The sequence below is a fragment of the Ranitomeya imitator genome, chromosome 1, assembly GCF_032444005.1.
Source record: "Ranitomeya imitator isolate aRanImi1 chromosome 1, aRanImi1.pri, whole genome shotgun sequence".
Taxonomy (NCBI): domain Eukaryota; kingdom Metazoa; phylum Chordata; class Amphibia; order Anura; family Dendrobatidae; genus Ranitomeya; species Ranitomeya imitator.
The window spans coordinates 682168599-682187610 of NC_091282.1; the positions used below are offsets into that span (position 1 = coordinate 682168599).

A 19012-nucleotide genomic window follows, 5' to 3' on the forward strand; every position below is an offset into this window, starting at 1 on the left:
ATTTGCTATATGCCAGTCCTGTGGTACAGACCCTGTTATTAAGGACTCTTTAAAGATTAAAAATAATGGTCTATCAATGACTGTACTTAATTCCTGCAATACTCGGGGGCGTGTATCCCATCCGGGCACGGGGATTTGTCAATTTTAGTGATTTTTAGACGCCGCCGTACTTCCTGCTGGGTTAAGCACGTGACACTTAATGGAGAATTTTTGTTATCACTGATCATATTGTCTGCCATGGAATTTTCTTGTGCAAATACTGATGAAAAAGTCATTTAGCATATTGGCCTTTTCCTTATCCTCATCCATCATTTCACCCAGACTATTTTTAAGGGGGCCAACACTATGATTTTTTAGTTTCTTACTATTTACGTAGTTAAAGAATATTTTGGGATTAGTTTTACTCTCTCTGGCAATGAGTCTCTCTGTCTCAATCTTCTCTGCCTAGATTTGCTTTTTACAGAATGTATTTAATTTTCTGTATTTAATGCCTCATCACTACCTACTTCCTTTAATTCTCTAAATGCTTTCTTTTTGTCACTTATTGCGCCCCTTACAGCTCTATTTAGCCATATTGGTTTCCTCCTATTTCTAGTATGTTTATTCCCATACGGTATATACTGCGCTATCCAGGATGCTAATAAACGTCTCCCAGTTTCTTTGTGTGTCTCAGGATATTGTCCCAGTTAATTGCACCAAGATAATCTCTCATCCGTTGGAAATTTGCCCTCCTGAAGTTTAGTGTCCTTGTAACCCCTCTACTACACATCTTATTAAAGGATACATGAAAACATATTATTTTGTGATCACTATTCCCCAAGTGACCCCCAACCCTTATATTTGCTATGTGATCTCTCCTGTTTGTTAATATTAGGTCTAGCAGTGCCCCCCTTCTTGTTGGGTCCTGAACCAGTTGTCAATATCCGATTACTGTCCCCTGACGAAGCCACTGCTTAGTGGTGACACGCGTTGAGCATCCGCTCCTCCTGTGCCTGACTCTTATAGGATTAGGTTATCATACCTGGCCGTTCCATGGCATTGTATGTGGTTGGCCACCTGGATTGGCATCTCCTATATGCACTTGTTTAGTTTAACTACTGTGCACAGGTATCCGTGTAATTGCACTGTTATGGATATGGCTATTCTAGCTAGTAGGTGACTAGGGCAAATGCCCTTGTTCTAAGTGGTTATTTTTCCTCTGATATCATGTCTAGCAATCTTTGTGCACTAACGTTACCGCATGTTGTACCTGGCTAATTCGTCCTTAAGGTTGTGTGTAGGTGCCCTGGCTGCTCTCTTTGCTCTTTTTTATTTTGTACGCCTATATTGCATGCTGCTGTGGGATTTATTAATATTCTATGTTTTGATGGGCGACCTGTGACTACAGCTTGGGAACTTCTTAGCAAAAAGGGCATCCATATATCTACCTTGGGGCATGTATTAACACTCATCTTATGTTCTATCTGGGTAGTATGCACATACAGAGCACAGTACCTGGTTATTTAACCGATATGCTGTCCATATAGATGTCCAATTCAAGGGTATCTGTTCAGTCATATTTATATGTCCTATGAGTCATGCTCAGGTTGTAGCCTTATTTTGAGCTCTTTTTTGTGTATAGGGTGTTCTTGTGAACCCCTTTTTTAATTGTTTTTAAATGTAACTGTCTTGTGAGTTTGACCTTAATAAAAGCTGTGTATATTTTTTTGTCAATCCTTGTCTATGGTGATCCCCGATTTATGGCCTATTCTTCTTTCTCTTGGTTCAGCATGGTATGGTTTTCATAGGTCAGGGTAGGATCCCATTACTTATTTGACTGTGGTGCCCCCTTAATATATATTCTCAAAAACCGATTACTGTAACTGCATGTTTCTGTTCACCTATCTATTTCAGGGTAGTTGAAGTCCCCCATAATAATGACTTCTTCTTGAGTCGCAGCTTCATCTATTTGCTTTATGAGGATTTTCTCCATTGCTTCTATTACTTTTGGAGACTTATAACAAACCCCTATCAGTAATTTATTATTTTTCCCCCTCCCCTTATCTCCACCCACAGGGACTCTACATTTTCATTAGATTCAACTATATTATCACGCAGGATGGGTTTTAAGGATGATTTTACATATAGACACACACCTCCCCCTCGCTTATCCGTTCGGTCATTTCTGAACAGGCTATAGCCCTGTAAGTTAACAGCCCAGTCATGGCTCTCATCCAGCCACGTTTCAGATATCCCCACCATGTCATAATTATGCTCCAACAACATTAATACTAATTCGTCCATTTTGTTGGCGAATCTTCTGGCATTAGTATACAATTTATGTATCTCTCTGTACTTCTATTCTTTCTTAAATTATTAATTGTTCTAACCCCACCCCAACTTCCTTATTTGTGCCCAGCTCTCTATCTGCACTTTCTTCCCCTCCTATAAAATGACTGCCATCCCCCCCAGTCCCTAGTTTAAACACTCCTCCAACCTTCTAGCCATTTTCTCCCCCAGCACTGCTGCACCTTCCCCATTGAGGTGCAGCCCGTCCCTAGCGTAGAACCTGTAGCCAACTGAGAAGTCGGCCCAGTTCTGCAGGAACCCAAACACCTCCTTCCTACACCAATTCTTGAGCCACTTATTAACCTCCCCAATCTCCCGTTGCCTCTCTGGCGTGGCACGTGCTACAGGCAGTATTTTTTACTTAGTTTGTATAAGTGCATATCCCACCAGCCTATATACCTGACCTGTTGGCAGGTGAGGTGCCCTGACGTGCGTTTCGCATGAGCTTTTCCTTAGGGTGTGTACTTTTGTTATTATGCACGGATCCACTTTATAAGCATGTTAATATTACAATGAATAGGAGATTTATAGGATTAGAAATTCAGCCAGAATAGTTTAACCCCTTAGTGACCGAGCCAAATTTTTGAAATCTGACCAGTGTCACTTTATGTGGTAATAACTCTGGAACGCTTCAACAAAGCCCAGTGATTTTGAGATTGTTTTTTCGTGACACATTATACTTTATGATAATGGTAAATTTAGGTTATTATGCTTTGTGTTTATTTATAAAAAATATCAGAAATGTGAAAAAAAATGTAAAAAAATTAGCAATTTTCAAACTTTGAATGATTATCCCTTTAATCCCGATGGCCATACCACAGCAAAACATTAATAAATAATATTTCCCACATGTCTGCTTTACATCAGCACCATTTGCAAAATGTTATTTTATTTTGGTAGCATTTTAGGAGGATTAAAAATGTAGCAGCAATTTAAATTTTTTTCAAGGAAATTTGCAAAAAAATTTTTTTTAGGGACCTATCCATGTTTGAAGTGAATTTGGGGGTCCTATATATAGGGAAATCCCCACAAGTGATACCATTTTAAAAACAGCACCCCCTGACATATTGAAAACTGCAGTCAGGTAGTTTGTTAACCCTTCAGGTGCTTTACAGGAATTAATGCAAAGTGTTATGACAGAAATGAAAATGTGTATTTTTACCACCTAAATGCCTCTAACTTCTGAACAGAATACTACAACCGTCAGAATCTAAATCCGCTATTTGGTCATGAATTGCCACGACAAACATCAGGACCACACAACCATGATCTGAGACCACCAATTGGGATAAAGAGGAAGCCCCCACACTCTGTTAACCATTTATAATGATGTAGTCACTACTGACAGCAGCATATAAGGGGTTAAATAGATTTGGATGGTGCAAACACCGATCATGGCTGATGCAGCAAGTTGTCAGCTATAGTGGACAGCCGACAGCTGCTGGATTGTCACCTGTATGGGGATATAAGTCTCTTATATCTCAGGTCAGTTAAAAGGCGTATTGGCGGTCACTAAGGGGTTAAGCTGTATTATATAAACAACTAGATGTTAGCCCGATTCAAAAGCATCGGGTATTCTAGAATATGTATGTATGTACTGTATGTTGCGCTGTCAGTGGTGTTTAAATCCCGCACTAATATCGCTGATTGGCTGATATCCGAGACTGACAGACAATTAGACCCTTAGACAACACAATGGCGGCACTTGACAGCAGTGGAGGACAATGATGATTCCAGAATTCGCGGCAGACTGTGGCTGTCGCCTGGCGGCCTCGACCAATCAGCGACGCGGGATTTCCAGGACAGACAGCCAAACCCATAGACAATTATATATATATATATATACACCATCCACTTCATACATATTGAATTTATATCTATTTTGGATTGATTATTTGATGTACTCCTTTGCAGAACAATATTTGCAAATTATCAATAGTTTTTTATGTAGGTCTACGTGACCACTTATATTTAATGTTATTCATTCTGTTCATAAAGTAGGAATTACTCACTGTTTAACCTGACTTGTTAATCTGCAGTATTTTTGCTTCTGTATCTGTCATTAACTTTTTAAAAATAAGAATTTCAATAAAGATGAATTATCTCATTTGAAGTCTGCCTTCTCCTAATAGCAATTTGAGAAATATTTTTCTGATAATTTTTGATTACTGTGATAGTGTCAGTTATCAAAATCCCCAATATTTAGTAAATATGGCAGCACTTGGGCTGTACCTCTCTCTCCTCTCCTTGTAGTTGTTCTAGGAGAGGAGAGAGACTAGAGTTAAAGCGTTGCCCTGTCAAAATTATAAAAAAAATAATTTCTGCGTCCGCAAGCTACGTAAAACATCCAATTTCCCACCCCCATTCTCCGTAATCCCGCTCCCCGCAATCCCCATTGTCAGGGGATTAAAAAAAAAAAAAAAAAAAATATATATATATATATATATATATATATATATATATATATATATATATATATATATATATATATATATATATATATATATATATATATATATATATATATATATATATTTATATTTTAATTTTGATTTTATTTTTTACATTTTTAACGGTTAGGGTTACACTTATTAGGGTTAAAGTTACGCGGATTAGGCTTAGTAGGAAAAAAAATACTAGTGTTAGATTAGGGTTAGTTTCAGGGCTGTGGAGTCGGTAAGCCAAACCTCCGACTCCAACTCCCATGACACCGACTCCACGACTCCGACTCCCTCATACATATCTTATGTTTAAGTTTGTGATAAATTTACTGTAGTAAAATGGTAACATCAGGCTTTTAATCTTTATTATGATACAATAATCAATCCATTTAGATAGAACATAAAATATATTTATTGGACTACAACTTTAGAGCAAAAAAAACTTTGCTTATTTACAATTTATTATACACTCTGCAGTAAGTGGAAAAAAAACGTTTTCAGCAAAAACGTACTGAATAGCATTTGTGCAGTCAATGAATTTGTTCTGAGAAATTGTATCGCCTCCATCATATCCTCCTTTATAGATGACCTCAAATCTGACCTAATTATTTTAACGCTAGAGAAAAACCTCTCTACACTAACTTGGGATGGTGGCAAAGCAGGAACCACATGGGCAACATCTCTAACAATTTCAGGGTATAAAGGAATTGCCTCGTGCACAGTCCGTTTTGATGAGCAATTGAACTCTTCCACTTCTTTGCGAGCAAGTGAAAAATTTTGCTGAAATATGGTCAGTCTGTAGCAACGCTTTGTCTGCTCCATGTCTTCCAAATACTTGTCGAAATCAAACTCTTCATCTGATGAGGACAAGGGAACGGCAGCAGCAGCACTGGCAGGACCCGAGTCCTCTTGCTCTTTGCTGTCCTGTAGCCCACTCATCTTAACTGCTACCTCAATCAAAGCTTCTTTTCCTTTTAGTAAACTGTTGATCATCCAGCAAGATACGATGACTCGGGTCCACATAAACAGCTGCCAGAAGAATTTTATTTTCTAACCGCAGTATCTCTCTCCGTTTAATTGAAGCAGCAATGCGATCTGCGATTAAACCTCCTCTTTGGGACAGGCAAAACAACAAGTTCTTCCACTCCTTTATAAAAATGCAAGGAGTTAAATCCTCAGCTTGTAACTTTTTAGTCACTGTAAATGGGCGATGAAGCAATTCCTTCAATACAGCTTCCTGTGTCCATTGACCTTCATGTAGTGTTACCTGAGGGTTGGCCATATCTACAAGGAAGGGTTTTAGCTCAAGCAATCGCTCAATCATTAAATGGGTGCTGCTCCACAGAGTGGCTTGATCCACAATTGCCCCTTTTCCAGCACGTCTCTTCAAGATGGAATCAATTTTAGGGGTTCTGGGAGCAATAGCCAATTTCCTCACTTTGCTAATCAGTGTTCCAGTGTGTCCCTCTTGCAGACTATCTCTTATTGCCAGCTGCAGGGTGTGTACAACACAGCGCATGTGAGGAATAGGAATAGGAAAGAGGTGTGAAGCAGCTTCAACAAGATCATCTAATTATAAAGAATCATTTTACTGTTCTTTTGTAGTAATATCTGTTTGTTCCTCCGTTATGGGAACAGGACTGTGGCCTTCCATCTCCACCATACTGAATGTGAAATGTTGTTCTAGTTCACCTTCATTATTCTCATTCATCAGTTTAATTGTACTTAAAGCATTGTCAGTTACACAGTTACACTAGCAAGAACCTGTTCTTTTTTGAGATCATAATCTTGCAGAACTTTTTCCACTAAGGTCTGGAGAAACTGGCTGCTGTGAAGAGCTTTAGTATCTTTTACTGCCAGTGTCTTAGTAACAATTTTTTTGTTGTCACAAACATATCGAACGTTGATAGCAAAATAGTTCACTCTTTGACGTGTGCAGGCATCCATTTTAAGAAATACAAAGCGTCTCTTGAGTCTTTTTAAGATCTTCCTTTTGGTTAAGGACTTCTTCAATCAATAATTTTCTAATACTTTCTCTTTCTAGAGAAACACCAAGTTTGCAATTTATTTCTCCATTAAGAGCTGTTAAAGCTGTTTGTGCAAATAATGATAATGGTACACAGTCCTTCACAACAATCTCGATGAGCTGTCTTTTAAGCACATCTGCTGTCATTGTTACAGTAACTTTGTCACTTACAAAGTATCTTGTAACGTTTGAGACGCTTTTTCCTCCTCCATTGCCTGGCGGGAAGTGCTGGTCTCCGGTTTCTTGGTGCTTCTGTGTTCTTTTTCAAGTCACAGCTTTGTAAATTTCTGGGTGGCAGCGTTGTAAATGTCTTTTTAGATTGGAATCTCTTGAAGGAGCATTTTACCACTGCCTGAGTATGCACTGATTTTGGTATCACAGCATTTTTCATCTGGGTCACTTATACACTGACACACAAAATGTTTATTATCTTGAGTCACTGTGAAATGCTCAAATACAGCTGACTTCATAAGATGCTTCCTAGACATTTTGTAACTATGTAAATTCGCTCTCAAAATAATGTTGTCCTGTAAAAAAAAAAAAAAAAAAAAGTAAAGTATATTGTAATTCTTAAAAACGTGGCTTCCCTGGCAACACATTTCATCCCATGATTCTTCCAAACACATCTCTCCCTGCAATCCGATCTTTTACGTCACTTTGCACTGTTCTAGAGCCGCAGTGTAGGGACCCGAACTCTAGTTTGTTATATCATTTCAGTTAAGTCTCCATTATATTCTTTACTACTTGCCATGTTTTTTGTCTTGACTACTTTGGCTTCAAATGTTCTAATTTGTCTCATCCCTGCAGACGTTCAGGGGATCTCGTTCCTGATCTCTTGAGCTGCTAATTACAAGTCATCTTTGCTATGTTTTATACCTGAAAGTTGTTTTTCTTAAATTTAACCTGTTACACGGTCTTGTATCTGCTGTCTTTTCAATCAACAGCGTAAGCTGATCTCTTCTGAGTGACTTTCCACTGGTCACCATATGGACTAGGTTAAGACTCTTTATTCAACTTCGCTGTTCCATTATCGTGGTGATTTGATGATGTAATTCCTTACATGTTGTCTTTATTTTGAAAAATCTAAATTAAAAAAATTCAAAAAATATTTTAATTCTTGCAAGAATAGGGAATCGTGTACTGTATAATTTGGGATAGAAATAAACCAATCTTTGCATAAATCAATAGGACAGGTAAGTATAAAGTTTGTAAAATGTGGTGTTAAATAGCTTTACTCTGAACTTTCAATGTCAAGGCATGTCTCATCAGGGTACAGCTCACTAAATGCTTCGAATCATATTTCTTCACAGTCTATGAAGAGGGGAGGGAGCATGTTTGTGCTTAATCACATTCCAGAACACACACACACACAAATAAATGTCCTCATCGATCCTGTTACTGTATTTATGAATTTGAGATGTTAAAAAACATTTTTTCCCCTTATATTCTATGTATAGTGTATATAAATCATTAGATATGTATAGCAGGATATAATCCAATAGTGACAGTTTGTGTGTATATATAAAGCAATTGGACTTAAAACTTAACTTTTAATCTTGAAGCCTAAAAAGACAAACTAATGTGATACTATCACCACGTGACACACATAAATTAAAAGCAAGAGTGGGTGGAAACCCCTCTTTGCTTTTAATTTATATGTGTCACATGGTGATAGTATCACATTAGTTTGTCTTTTTAGGCTTTAAGATTAAAAGTTAAGTTTTAAGTCCAATTGCTTTATATATATATATGTATGTATGTATATGTATGTATATGTATGTATATGTATGTATATATATGTATATATATGTGTATATATATGTGTATATATGTGTATATATGTGTATATATATATGTATATATATATATATATGTATATATGTATATATATATATATGTATATATATAAATCATTAGAGCAGCTAATTTTTCCAAACATGATCTAGGAGGAACAGCAAACTAAAACGTCAAGCATACAGAGACAACATATACTGGACTTTTGATTTATGCAGAGTTTATTGAAAGTTTAGATATGCTTTAGGAAGTACTAGCCTTCTTTAATCCTGCTTTCCTGTTCACTCCAGAAATTCTGAGATGAATGTTGGCTTTACTTACCTGCGTTTTTTTTCCCCTTATCTGTACAGGAGGAGCTTCACTACTAAATGCTCCCCACAAACTGCATTGAACTACTATACCCAACTTATTATATATTTTAGGAGTCTGTCCATTTTATACCGACTCCACGACTCAGACTCCACAGCCCTGGTTAGTTTTTCGTTAGCCAGGCAAATAAATGGCCCTCAGAACATTCAGCGCGGAGCAAGCGTACAGCCTGCTTTGCTTCGGCAGTGAAACAAAATCTGCCTCTGAAGTAGAGCAGTTTTCAGGCAGTGACGACGACTCTTCCTCCACGGGATCCCTAAGCCCGATAGTAGCTGAGTCGGTCGTCACTTCTGAAGCTTCAGAGGCAGGACCAAGTACCGCAGTCCCCCCACCGCTGTGGTATCATGACACTTAATTTTCTCCTCAAATTCCCCTTTTTCTGCAGCCTCTGGAATAAGAGTAGATGTCGCCAATTTTCATTGATTTTTTTCCAAATTTTCATTAGCCCAGAAGTCCTATAATTAATTGTCCACCAAACCAAGTTACATGCTCGACAAGACATCTCCCAAAAACCCACTGCCTTTCATTCCCGTTCCTGGATCCCCACAAATGTCCCCGAAATAAAAAAAATTTTTTGGGTCTTACCTTAATTATGGGATTAGTAAAAAAACAAACAAACACACTGTTCCTATTGGGCAATAAAACTGTCCACAGCACCCCTGTTTTTGCAGCCATTGTGTCCCAAGTTCATTATGAAACCCTGATCAGATTCCTCCACTTCAGTGACAATTCCCAAGCCCCCCAAAGAACTGACCCCCAACTATGATCGGCTAAATAAATTGAGACCCATATTTTCCCTCCTACAAAATTAATTTCTAAATTCCTATACCCCAGAGAAAATTATGGCAGTCGACGAGTCCTTGATGATCTAAAGGACCGTCTGTCATTCCGCCAATTTATCCCCTCCAAGCAGGGCCGGACTGGGACTAAAATTCAGCTCTGGCATTTGAAGTAACACAGACCCACTTGTCATATGGAGACTGTATAATATCTTTGTACACTTGTAGGTTACAAGAAGTGAGGGGAGTGTAACACGATTATATAACATATAATCACAGCTGTATCCAGCATTACAGCTCAGTCGTATTTATTGCTTTTAGTTGCAGTACCAAGAAAAGCCGCTACTTTACCTACATAACTGGATCTCGTAGATAATAAAGGGATGAGACGACCAAAGGCTATGAAACCTCATTCTGATGCTCCATAAACGTTGCCTACAGCCACTTTTGGTTGCGCTGCGCAACATGAGACCCGGTGACTCTGAAGAGCGGTGACATCAGTAACGTCACCGCTCTTCAGATATTCCGGGTCTTGTGCTGAGTTCGGCGTCTGAAGAGCGGTATTGTTACTACCGTCACTGCTCTTCAGAGTTGCTGGGTCTCACCAGGTCTGGGCTGGTAGTGGGGGGGTGTCTGATAGATACCTCTACATTACTTACACTAGGGATTGATAGCAGCTGACATTACGCAGCTGACATCAACCCTAAAAATCATTACACATACCAGAATTAAATGCTCTGGCGGCTGGGAAAAGCAGTAGAGTTAGCGCTATTCCCAGGCGCCGGGTGCTAACTACACTGTGTGTAGAATTTTTAGGCAAGTTGTATTTTAGAGGATTATTTTTATTATTGATCAACAACTATGTTCTCAATCAACCCAAAAGACTCATAAATATCAAAGCTTAATATTTTTGGAAGTTGGAGTGTTTTTTTTAATTTTTTTTTTTAGATTTGGCTATCTTAGGAGGATATCTGTTTGTGCAGGTAACTATTACTGTGCAGAATTATTAAACAACTTAATAAAAACTAAATATATTCCCATCTCACTTGTTTATTTTCACCAGGTAAACCAATATCGCTGCACAAAATTTAGAAATAAACATTTCCGACATGCAAAAACAAAACCCCCCAAAATTAGTGATCGATATAGCCACCTTTCTTTATGATGACACTCGGCAGCCTTCCATCCATATATTGTCAGTTCAACATTGCGTGCAGCAGCCACCACAGACTCCCAGACACTGCCGAGAGGTGTACTGTTTTCCCTCCCTGTAGATCTCACGTTTTATGAGGGACCACAGGTTCTATAAGGGGTTAAGATCAGGTGAACAAGGGGGCCATGTCATTTTTTCTTCTTTGAGACCTTTACTGGCCAGCCACGCTGTGGAGTAGTTGGAGGCATGTGATGGAGCATTGTCCTGCATGAAAATCATGTTTTCCTTGAACGATATCGACTTCTTCCTGTACCTCTGCTTGAAGTTGTCTTCCAGAAACTGGGAGCTGAGCTTCACTCCATCCTCGACTCAAAAATTCCCACAAGTTCATCTTTGATGATACCAGTACCCCACCTTCACCTTGCTGGCATCTTAGTCGGAGTGGAGCTCTCTGCCCTTTACTGATCCAGCCTTTGGCCCATCCATCTGGCCCATCAAGAGTCACTCGCATTTCATCAGTTCATAAAACCTTTGAAAAGTCAGTCTTAAGATATATCTTGGCTCAGTCTTGACGTTTTATCTTATGTTTCTTGTTCAAAGGTGGTCGTTTTTCAGCCTCCCTTACCGTGGCCATGTCCCTGAGTATCGCACACCTTGTGCTTTTTGTTACTCCAGTAATGTTGCAGCTCTGGAATATGGCAAAACTGGTGACAAATGGCATCTTGGCAGCTTCGCGCTTGATTTTCCTCAAATCATGAGCAGTTATTTTGCGCTTTTTTTGCCCAACACACTTCTTGCAACCTTGTTGGCTATTTGCCATGAAACACTTGATTGTTCGGTGATCACGCTTCAAAAGTTTGGCAATTTCAAAATGCTGCATCCCTCTGCAGGACCTCTCACAATTTTGGACTTTTCAAAGCCCGTCAAATCTGTCTACTGACCCATTTTGCCAAAGGAAAGGTAGTTGCCTAATAATTAAGCATACCTTTATATAGGGTTTTGATGTCATTAGACAACACCCCTCCTCATTATGGAGATGCACATCACCTGATTTACTTAATTGGTAGTTGGCTCTCAAGCCTGAACAGCTTGCGGTAGGACAACATGTATAAAAAGTATCATGTGATCAAAATACAACTTGCCTAATAATTTTGCACGCAGTGTACAACTGTCATCATCCTTGCCTGGTCTCCCTGCGAAGCATTTCTGCTGTATTTACATGCGCTGATCTCAGGCCACTAAACGAGTGTGATGACAATACTGAAGTCGTTCGTTGTTTCCCGGCCTCTTTACACCAACTGAGAAAGAATGAAGGGACAGAACAATCACAATTAGATCAATCTGTCCCCATACGGTATCATGTTATCAGCAGCACAACTACATTTTACACCGGCGATGTGCTGCTGAGAACAAGGATTTCTGTTCCCACATAAACAATCCAATCACTCGATGAATAGGTAGCATTTTGCTTGTTTAGTATAATACACCTCATAGTCCTCCATATATTATAACGTGCACCTCAGTCCTCCATATAGTATAATACACTCCCCATAGTCCTCCATATAGTATAATACAGTCCTCATAGTCCTCTATATATTAAAATACACTGCAATTCCTCCCTATAGTATAATACACTCCTCAGTCCTCCATGTAGTATAATGTACTGCCACAGTCCTCCATATAGTATAATACACTCCTCAGTCCTCCAAATAGTATAGTACACTCATCATAGTGCTATATATATATATATATATATATATATATATATATATATAGCTATATATATATATATATATATATATATATATATATATATATATATATATATATATATATAGTATAATGCACCCCACAGTTCTTATAGTATAATGTATTCCCCATAGTCCTCGATACAGTATAATGCAGGATGCCACTCCAGAGTATAATGCAGACACCCCACAGAATATATTGTAGCCCCCTGAGTATAATGTAACCCCCCAGAGAATGTAATGCAGCCCCCTCATATAGTATAATGCAGCCCCAGCATATATAATGTGGTAGCCCCCTCGTAGAACATAATGCAGCCCCCCATAGAATATAATGTAGCCCCTCCATATAATATAATATACAGCACCCCATAGAATATAATACAGCCCCCCATGGAATGTAACACAGCCCACCTCCCCATAGAATATATTACAGCCCCCATAGAATATTATGTAGCCCCCAGAGAATGTAATGCAGCCAGCCCCCAGAGAATGTAATGCAGCCAGCCCCCAGAGAATGTGATGCAGCCAGCCCCCAGAGAATGTGATGCAGCCAGCCCCCATAGAATGTGATGCAGCCAGCCCCCATAGAATGTGATGCAGCCAGCCCCCATAGAATGTGATGCAGCCAGCCCCCATAGAATGTGATGCAGCCAGCCCCCATAGAATGTGATGCAGCCAGCCCCCATAGAATATAATACTGCCCCCCCAATAGCCCCACAATCCAGTTATCACTCATTGATATATTTAAAAAAAACCACTCTCCTCACCTCTCAAGCCCCGGGCTGCTCCCGGCTCCGGTCTCAGCAGCTGCAGTCTGCCCACCCGACACAGAGGAGGTGCGCGATGATATGACGTTGTCGCGCACCCGCAGTGTCAGAGGCAGAGCGGGGAATGATGGGAGAGGGAGCGACAGCAGACGCTCTCTCTTCCATCATTGCATTCAACTGTTGAATTGTGGTGGGGGGGCGAGTCGGCGCTGGCAAGCGGCCCACGACTGCCACTGGCCCTTCTGGCATTTGCCAGAAATGACCGATGGCCAGTCCGGCCCTGCCTCTAAGTGAGCCAAATACAGCATAAAATTCTACAAAACTTGTGAGAGCTCATCAGGGTACACTTCCACCTTCCTAATTTATGAGGGTAGGGACCGCCAAATCAACCCCCCAAACTGCCTCCAGACAATTGGTTTCCCAGGCAGAATTGTCTGGGAGCTAATGACGCCCTTTCTCCATCATGGGTACCACGTGTATATGGACAACTATTACACAAGCATCCCCCTATATAAATCCCTCCACGCTGCAAATACAGGTGCCTGTGGGACAGTCAGGAAAAACCAAGTGGGGTTTCCGTCACAGTTGGTGTTCAGATGTTTAGAGAAGGCGGCGTCATTCTCACTCGCAAGTGACCAACTTCTTGCAGTGAAGTGGAATGACAGGACGTCTACATGCGGACACCACTGTGACGTCAAAGACAGTTGTGCCACCAGGGACAAACAAAAACCAATCTGTGTCACACACCTCATCCAAACTACCACATACAACAACTTTGTCCTGTATGAAAAGTCCCAAGGACCACTTACATTCCTCCAGTTTCAGGAAAAATAGTTGAGGTCCTCATGTTTCAGTTGATTGCACAGGGGGCAGCCTTCGAGTCTGAGGATTCACGGAGACTTGCAGAACACCATTTTTCTCTCCTTGTCCCTGTCACTCCCACCCAAAAGTATCCTCAAAAAAGATGCCGGGTTTGTAGGAAGCACGGGAGATGGAGTGATTCCCAATTCTGTTGCCCCACGTGCCCATCCAGGCTTTTGTTTCTCCCCCTGTTTTGACATCTACCACACCACCTGCAATTATTAGGTTTATTTTTTAATATTTATATTTTCTGCTTAGTGGCCCCAGTAGAGTAATTTGGAACAAGTAATAGAGAATATTTTCATTAGTAGATCGCATTTTACCCCATTTCACAATTAATTCCAGGACTTGATCAATCACCTACCAAACTGCTATTCCAACAAATTCTCGTCCACTTACCCATGTTTGTACACTCCAGAGTGTGGACCCGACAAATGTTCGTGAAAAGTCAGGTTATCTGAAAATTAATTCTAGAACTTGATTACTCACAAAGATTTTTGACCATTTATCTAACTTTGACTGTTTTTACGACTGTCTTGCTACACAACTTTTGCTTCCATTTATATTACTTACCGTATTTTTTGGGATTATAAGACCCTGCGGATTATAAGACGCAATTTTGAGGAGAGAAATAGGAATTTTTTTTTTTTTCTTTAATAAAATGGTGCTTCTTATAATCCATGTTTCTTATTGCTTACTGGTGGTGGCTGCGGTGAAGCGGGGTCCCCGGGTCACGCTGCAGGAGTGGGGTGAGGGGCCTTCTGATGTGCTGCGCTTGTCCAGTGCTGCTGCGGGTGTCCGGTGCTGCGGGGTGCCCGACGTTGCTGCAGACCAAGGTCTCGGGAGATGAGATCTCAGTGCTGAGATCTTGGTGCCGAGTTCTTCATCTGCGCATGCGGTGGCCGTTTTCCAGGACTCCACCTCACAGGAAACCATGGAACTGCGGGGGCTCTGGCCTTTCGCAAAGTGTCGACAGAGCACCCCACAGCACCACCGGACACTCTATCATCCCAGCCTTCAGCAACGGTATCGGTAAGGTATCTCCACATTATAAGACGCACCACCATTCCCCCCCCCCCATATTTGGGGAAAAAAGTCTGTCTTATAATCTGAAAAATACGGTATATTTATGTTGGTGATACGGGCATGATAATTTTATTGGATGGTCTCTAATAATGAGGAAGTCCCATACTTATACACTATGGTCTTTACTTTATGGTTCTTGCCGAACCTCTGGTACCAGACAATACTTTACGATTTCTGTAGAGAATTGGTGGTTTTGTGCATAAAGCGGTTCTGAGCTTGACGGGTGGGAGCTTGCTATGGTGTACCGTATATATTGGTACATTCGTCTCTCATATAAAGATTGATGAAGCTTAACGAACGTTGTACGACCAGTCTCTAAAAGTGTCTGCCATTCTAGCCCTGCTGGTGTTCTTTCATCCTTGGAACAAACTCCGCTTTGCCACATAGTTGGTTGCATTTTCTTCCACATTTTGCCCTTCATTCCAGTACTGTTTATTCTACCTATTACAATATATACAAATGTGGGATAACTGTTTAGTTAGCAAGACCAAATTTTATAATCAGCCAATGTATTTTTAGGAGCATGCCTCACTCTGTGAGTAATAATTCCTTGAATCATTTTCTTGTTTGCTCAATGTCTCTAGAAGCTTTGAATAGGTCCTGGAACTTCAGTTTTACCCTAAAGACCAAATGGTGTGCCATCTATTATTATATGCAAAGCCATGTGTCCAGTACTCAAATTGGTGCCATATTGGATATATTTCTGAACTCCTAAAAGCTAGAGCTATAAAATTTGAGGTGTGCTCCTCAGAACGTACAAAAAAGAATCCTAAGGGTATGTTCACACGTTCAGGATTTCCATCCTTTTTTTTTCAGGACAGTTTTTTTAAAAAACTGCAGCTCTTGGCAGAAAACGCAGGTCCTTTTTTTGGTCCTTTTTTTTGTCCTTTTTTGATGCGTTTTTTGATGCGTTTTTTTATCCTTTTTTTATGCAGTTTTCTATGCAGAGACTGTGTGTTTCCTAGGAAGCTTTTTAGGGCTAAAATGGCTGAAAATACCCTACCCCTAACCCTAACCCTACCCCTAACCCTACCCCTAACCCTACCCCTACCCCTATTCTAACCTTAGTGAAAAAAAAAAAAAAAAAAAATTCTTAATTTTTTTATTGTCCCTACCAATGGGGGTGACAAAGTGGGGGCGTGTCATTTACTATTTTTTTATTTTGATCACTGAGATAGGTTATATCTCAGTGATCAAAATGCACTTTGGAGCGAATCTGCCGGCCAGCAGATTCGGCGGGCGCACTGCGCATGCGCCCGCCATTTTGCAAGATGGCGGCGCCCAGGGAGAAGACGGCCGGACGGACACCGGGACGCCGGGTAAGTATAAGGGGGGGAGATTAGGGCACGGGGGGGGGGGCATCGGAGCACTGGGGGGGGGGGGGGCATCGGAGCACGGGGGGGGGGGGGCATCGGAGCACGGGGGGGCGGGATCGGAGCACGGGGGGGCAGCCACACTCCGCCCACGCACTTCCGCCCGCTCCCCCGCACTTCCTGCTGCAGCGGTTCTGCACATCAAATCGCAGTAAAACCCGCAGATATATTTTTGATCTGCGGGTTTTACTGCGATTTTGACCTCACAATGGAGGTCTATGGGTGCAGAACCGCTGCGGTTCAGGAAAAAGAAGTGACATGCTCCTTCTTTTTTGCCGCAGCTATTCTGCGCGGCTTTTTAAACGAAATTACGGACCATGTGCACAGCAGTGACTGTTTTCCATAGGGTTACATTGTTATGTACCCTGCATGGAAAACTGCTGCGGAACCGCAGCGGCAATACCGCTGCGGTTCCGCAGTAAAAAACGCACTGTGTGAACATGGCCTAAGACGGTGGAAAAAAAAAAAAATGAAAATTGTACATTTTCAAACTTGTGTTGCATCAACCGCATAAAAAATGGTGGCATCAAACTACTCACTACCTCTCTAGATAAATAGATTAGATATAGATTTATGGGGGATTTCTGCTGCTCTTGAACCACACAGGCTCTGCAAACATGACAATCTATTTCAAATAAAGCCAAATTTGTCACATTGTGTCCCTTCCTGTCCGAGCTCTGCCGTTTGTCCACACAGAACTTTTTGACTACATATGGGATATAGCTGCGCTCATAGGAAAGTGAGTAACATTGTGGGGTCCATTTTTTTGGTGTAATCTGATTAAAAGTGAGAAAACAAGATTTTTGTGAAAAAAATGAACTTTTTCAATATGACGACATAATGTTATCAAATTTTGTGTCGTACTTGTGGGTACAAATTGCTCAATATACCCCTGGATAAAATCTGAGGGGTGCAGTTTCCAAAATTGGGTCATTTGTGGGAAGTTTCTGCTGTTTAGACACATCTCCAAACCCGACTTGGCATCCGCTCTCACAATTTTGAGATTCAAAAGTCAAACGGCGCTCCTTCCCTTCCAAGCTCTGGCGTGTGCCCAAACAGTGGTTTACCCCCACATATGGGGTATCAGCGTACTCAGGACAAATTGCACAACTTTGGGGGTCTAATTTGTCCTGCTACAATTGAGAAAATAAAAATTTTGGGGCACAAAGATAATTTTTGTTGAAAAAATTATTTTTTATTTTCATGGCTCTACATTCTAAACTTCTGTGAAGCACTTGGGGGTTCAAAGTGATCACCATACATCTAGATAAGTTTCTTAGGGGGTCTAGTTGTGGGGGGTTTCCAGTCTTTAGGCACATCAGGGGCTCTCCAAACGCAACATGGCGTCCGATCTCAATTCCAGCCAATTCTGCGCTCCTTTCCTTCCGAGCTCTGCCGTGCACCCAAATTTTGTGGTTCACTTTCTTTTTTTACACTTGTAAAAATAAAAAAAAAATTGGTTCTGAAGTAAAATGTTTGTGAAAAAAGTTAAATGTTCATTTTTTTTTCCTTCCACATTGCTTCAGTTTCTGTGAAGCACATAAAGGGTTAATAAACTTCTTGAATGTGGTTTTGGGCACCCTGAGTGGTGCAGTTTTTAGAATAGTGTCACTTTTGGGTATTTTTTGTCATATAGACCCCTCAAAGTGACTTCAAATGTGGTGATGTCCCTAAAAAAAAAAATGTTTTGTAAATTTTGTTGTAAAAATGAGAAATCTCTGGTCAACTTTTAACCCTTATAACTTGCTAACCAAAAAAGAATTTGTTCCCAAAATTGTGCTGATGTAGACTTGTGTGAAATGTTATTTAATAAGTATTTTGTGTGACATATCTCTCTGACTTAAGGGCATAAAAGTTCAAAGTTTGAAAATTGCAAACTCTTCAAAATTTTCGCCATATTTCCATTTTTTTCATTAAAAATGCAAGCTATATCGAAGAAATTTTACCACTAACATGAAGTACAATATGTCACAAAAAGAAATCTCAATCAGTGGGATCTGTTAAAGCGTTCCAGGGTTATAACCATGTAAAGTGACAGTGGTCAGAATTGTAGAAATGTACTTCGTTATGAAGTAGCAAATTGGCTCTGTCACTAAGGGGTTACATTTCTATGACACATCTACATTCTTTTTCTATGATTTTGGGGGCTATTATGATATATATTTTCAATTTGCAGGGTTTATTATATAATATATACTATGACCATTTTGGATATTGCCATTTCCTTTCCTGGTGTACCCAGTTTTAATTTTAAGTAAAAAGGACCTTTCACCAATTTGAGCATATC

At 40.3% G+C, this 19012-nt stretch overlaps 1 protein-coding gene across 1 annotated transcript in view; it reads left to right on the forward strand.

The window, feature by feature from the left end:
- EXD1 (exonuclease 3'-5' domain containing 1) overlaps positions 1 to 19012 on the forward strand; it is a 189428-nt gene that overhangs the window by 142974 nt on the left and 27442 nt on the right. The window lies entirely within an intron of this gene.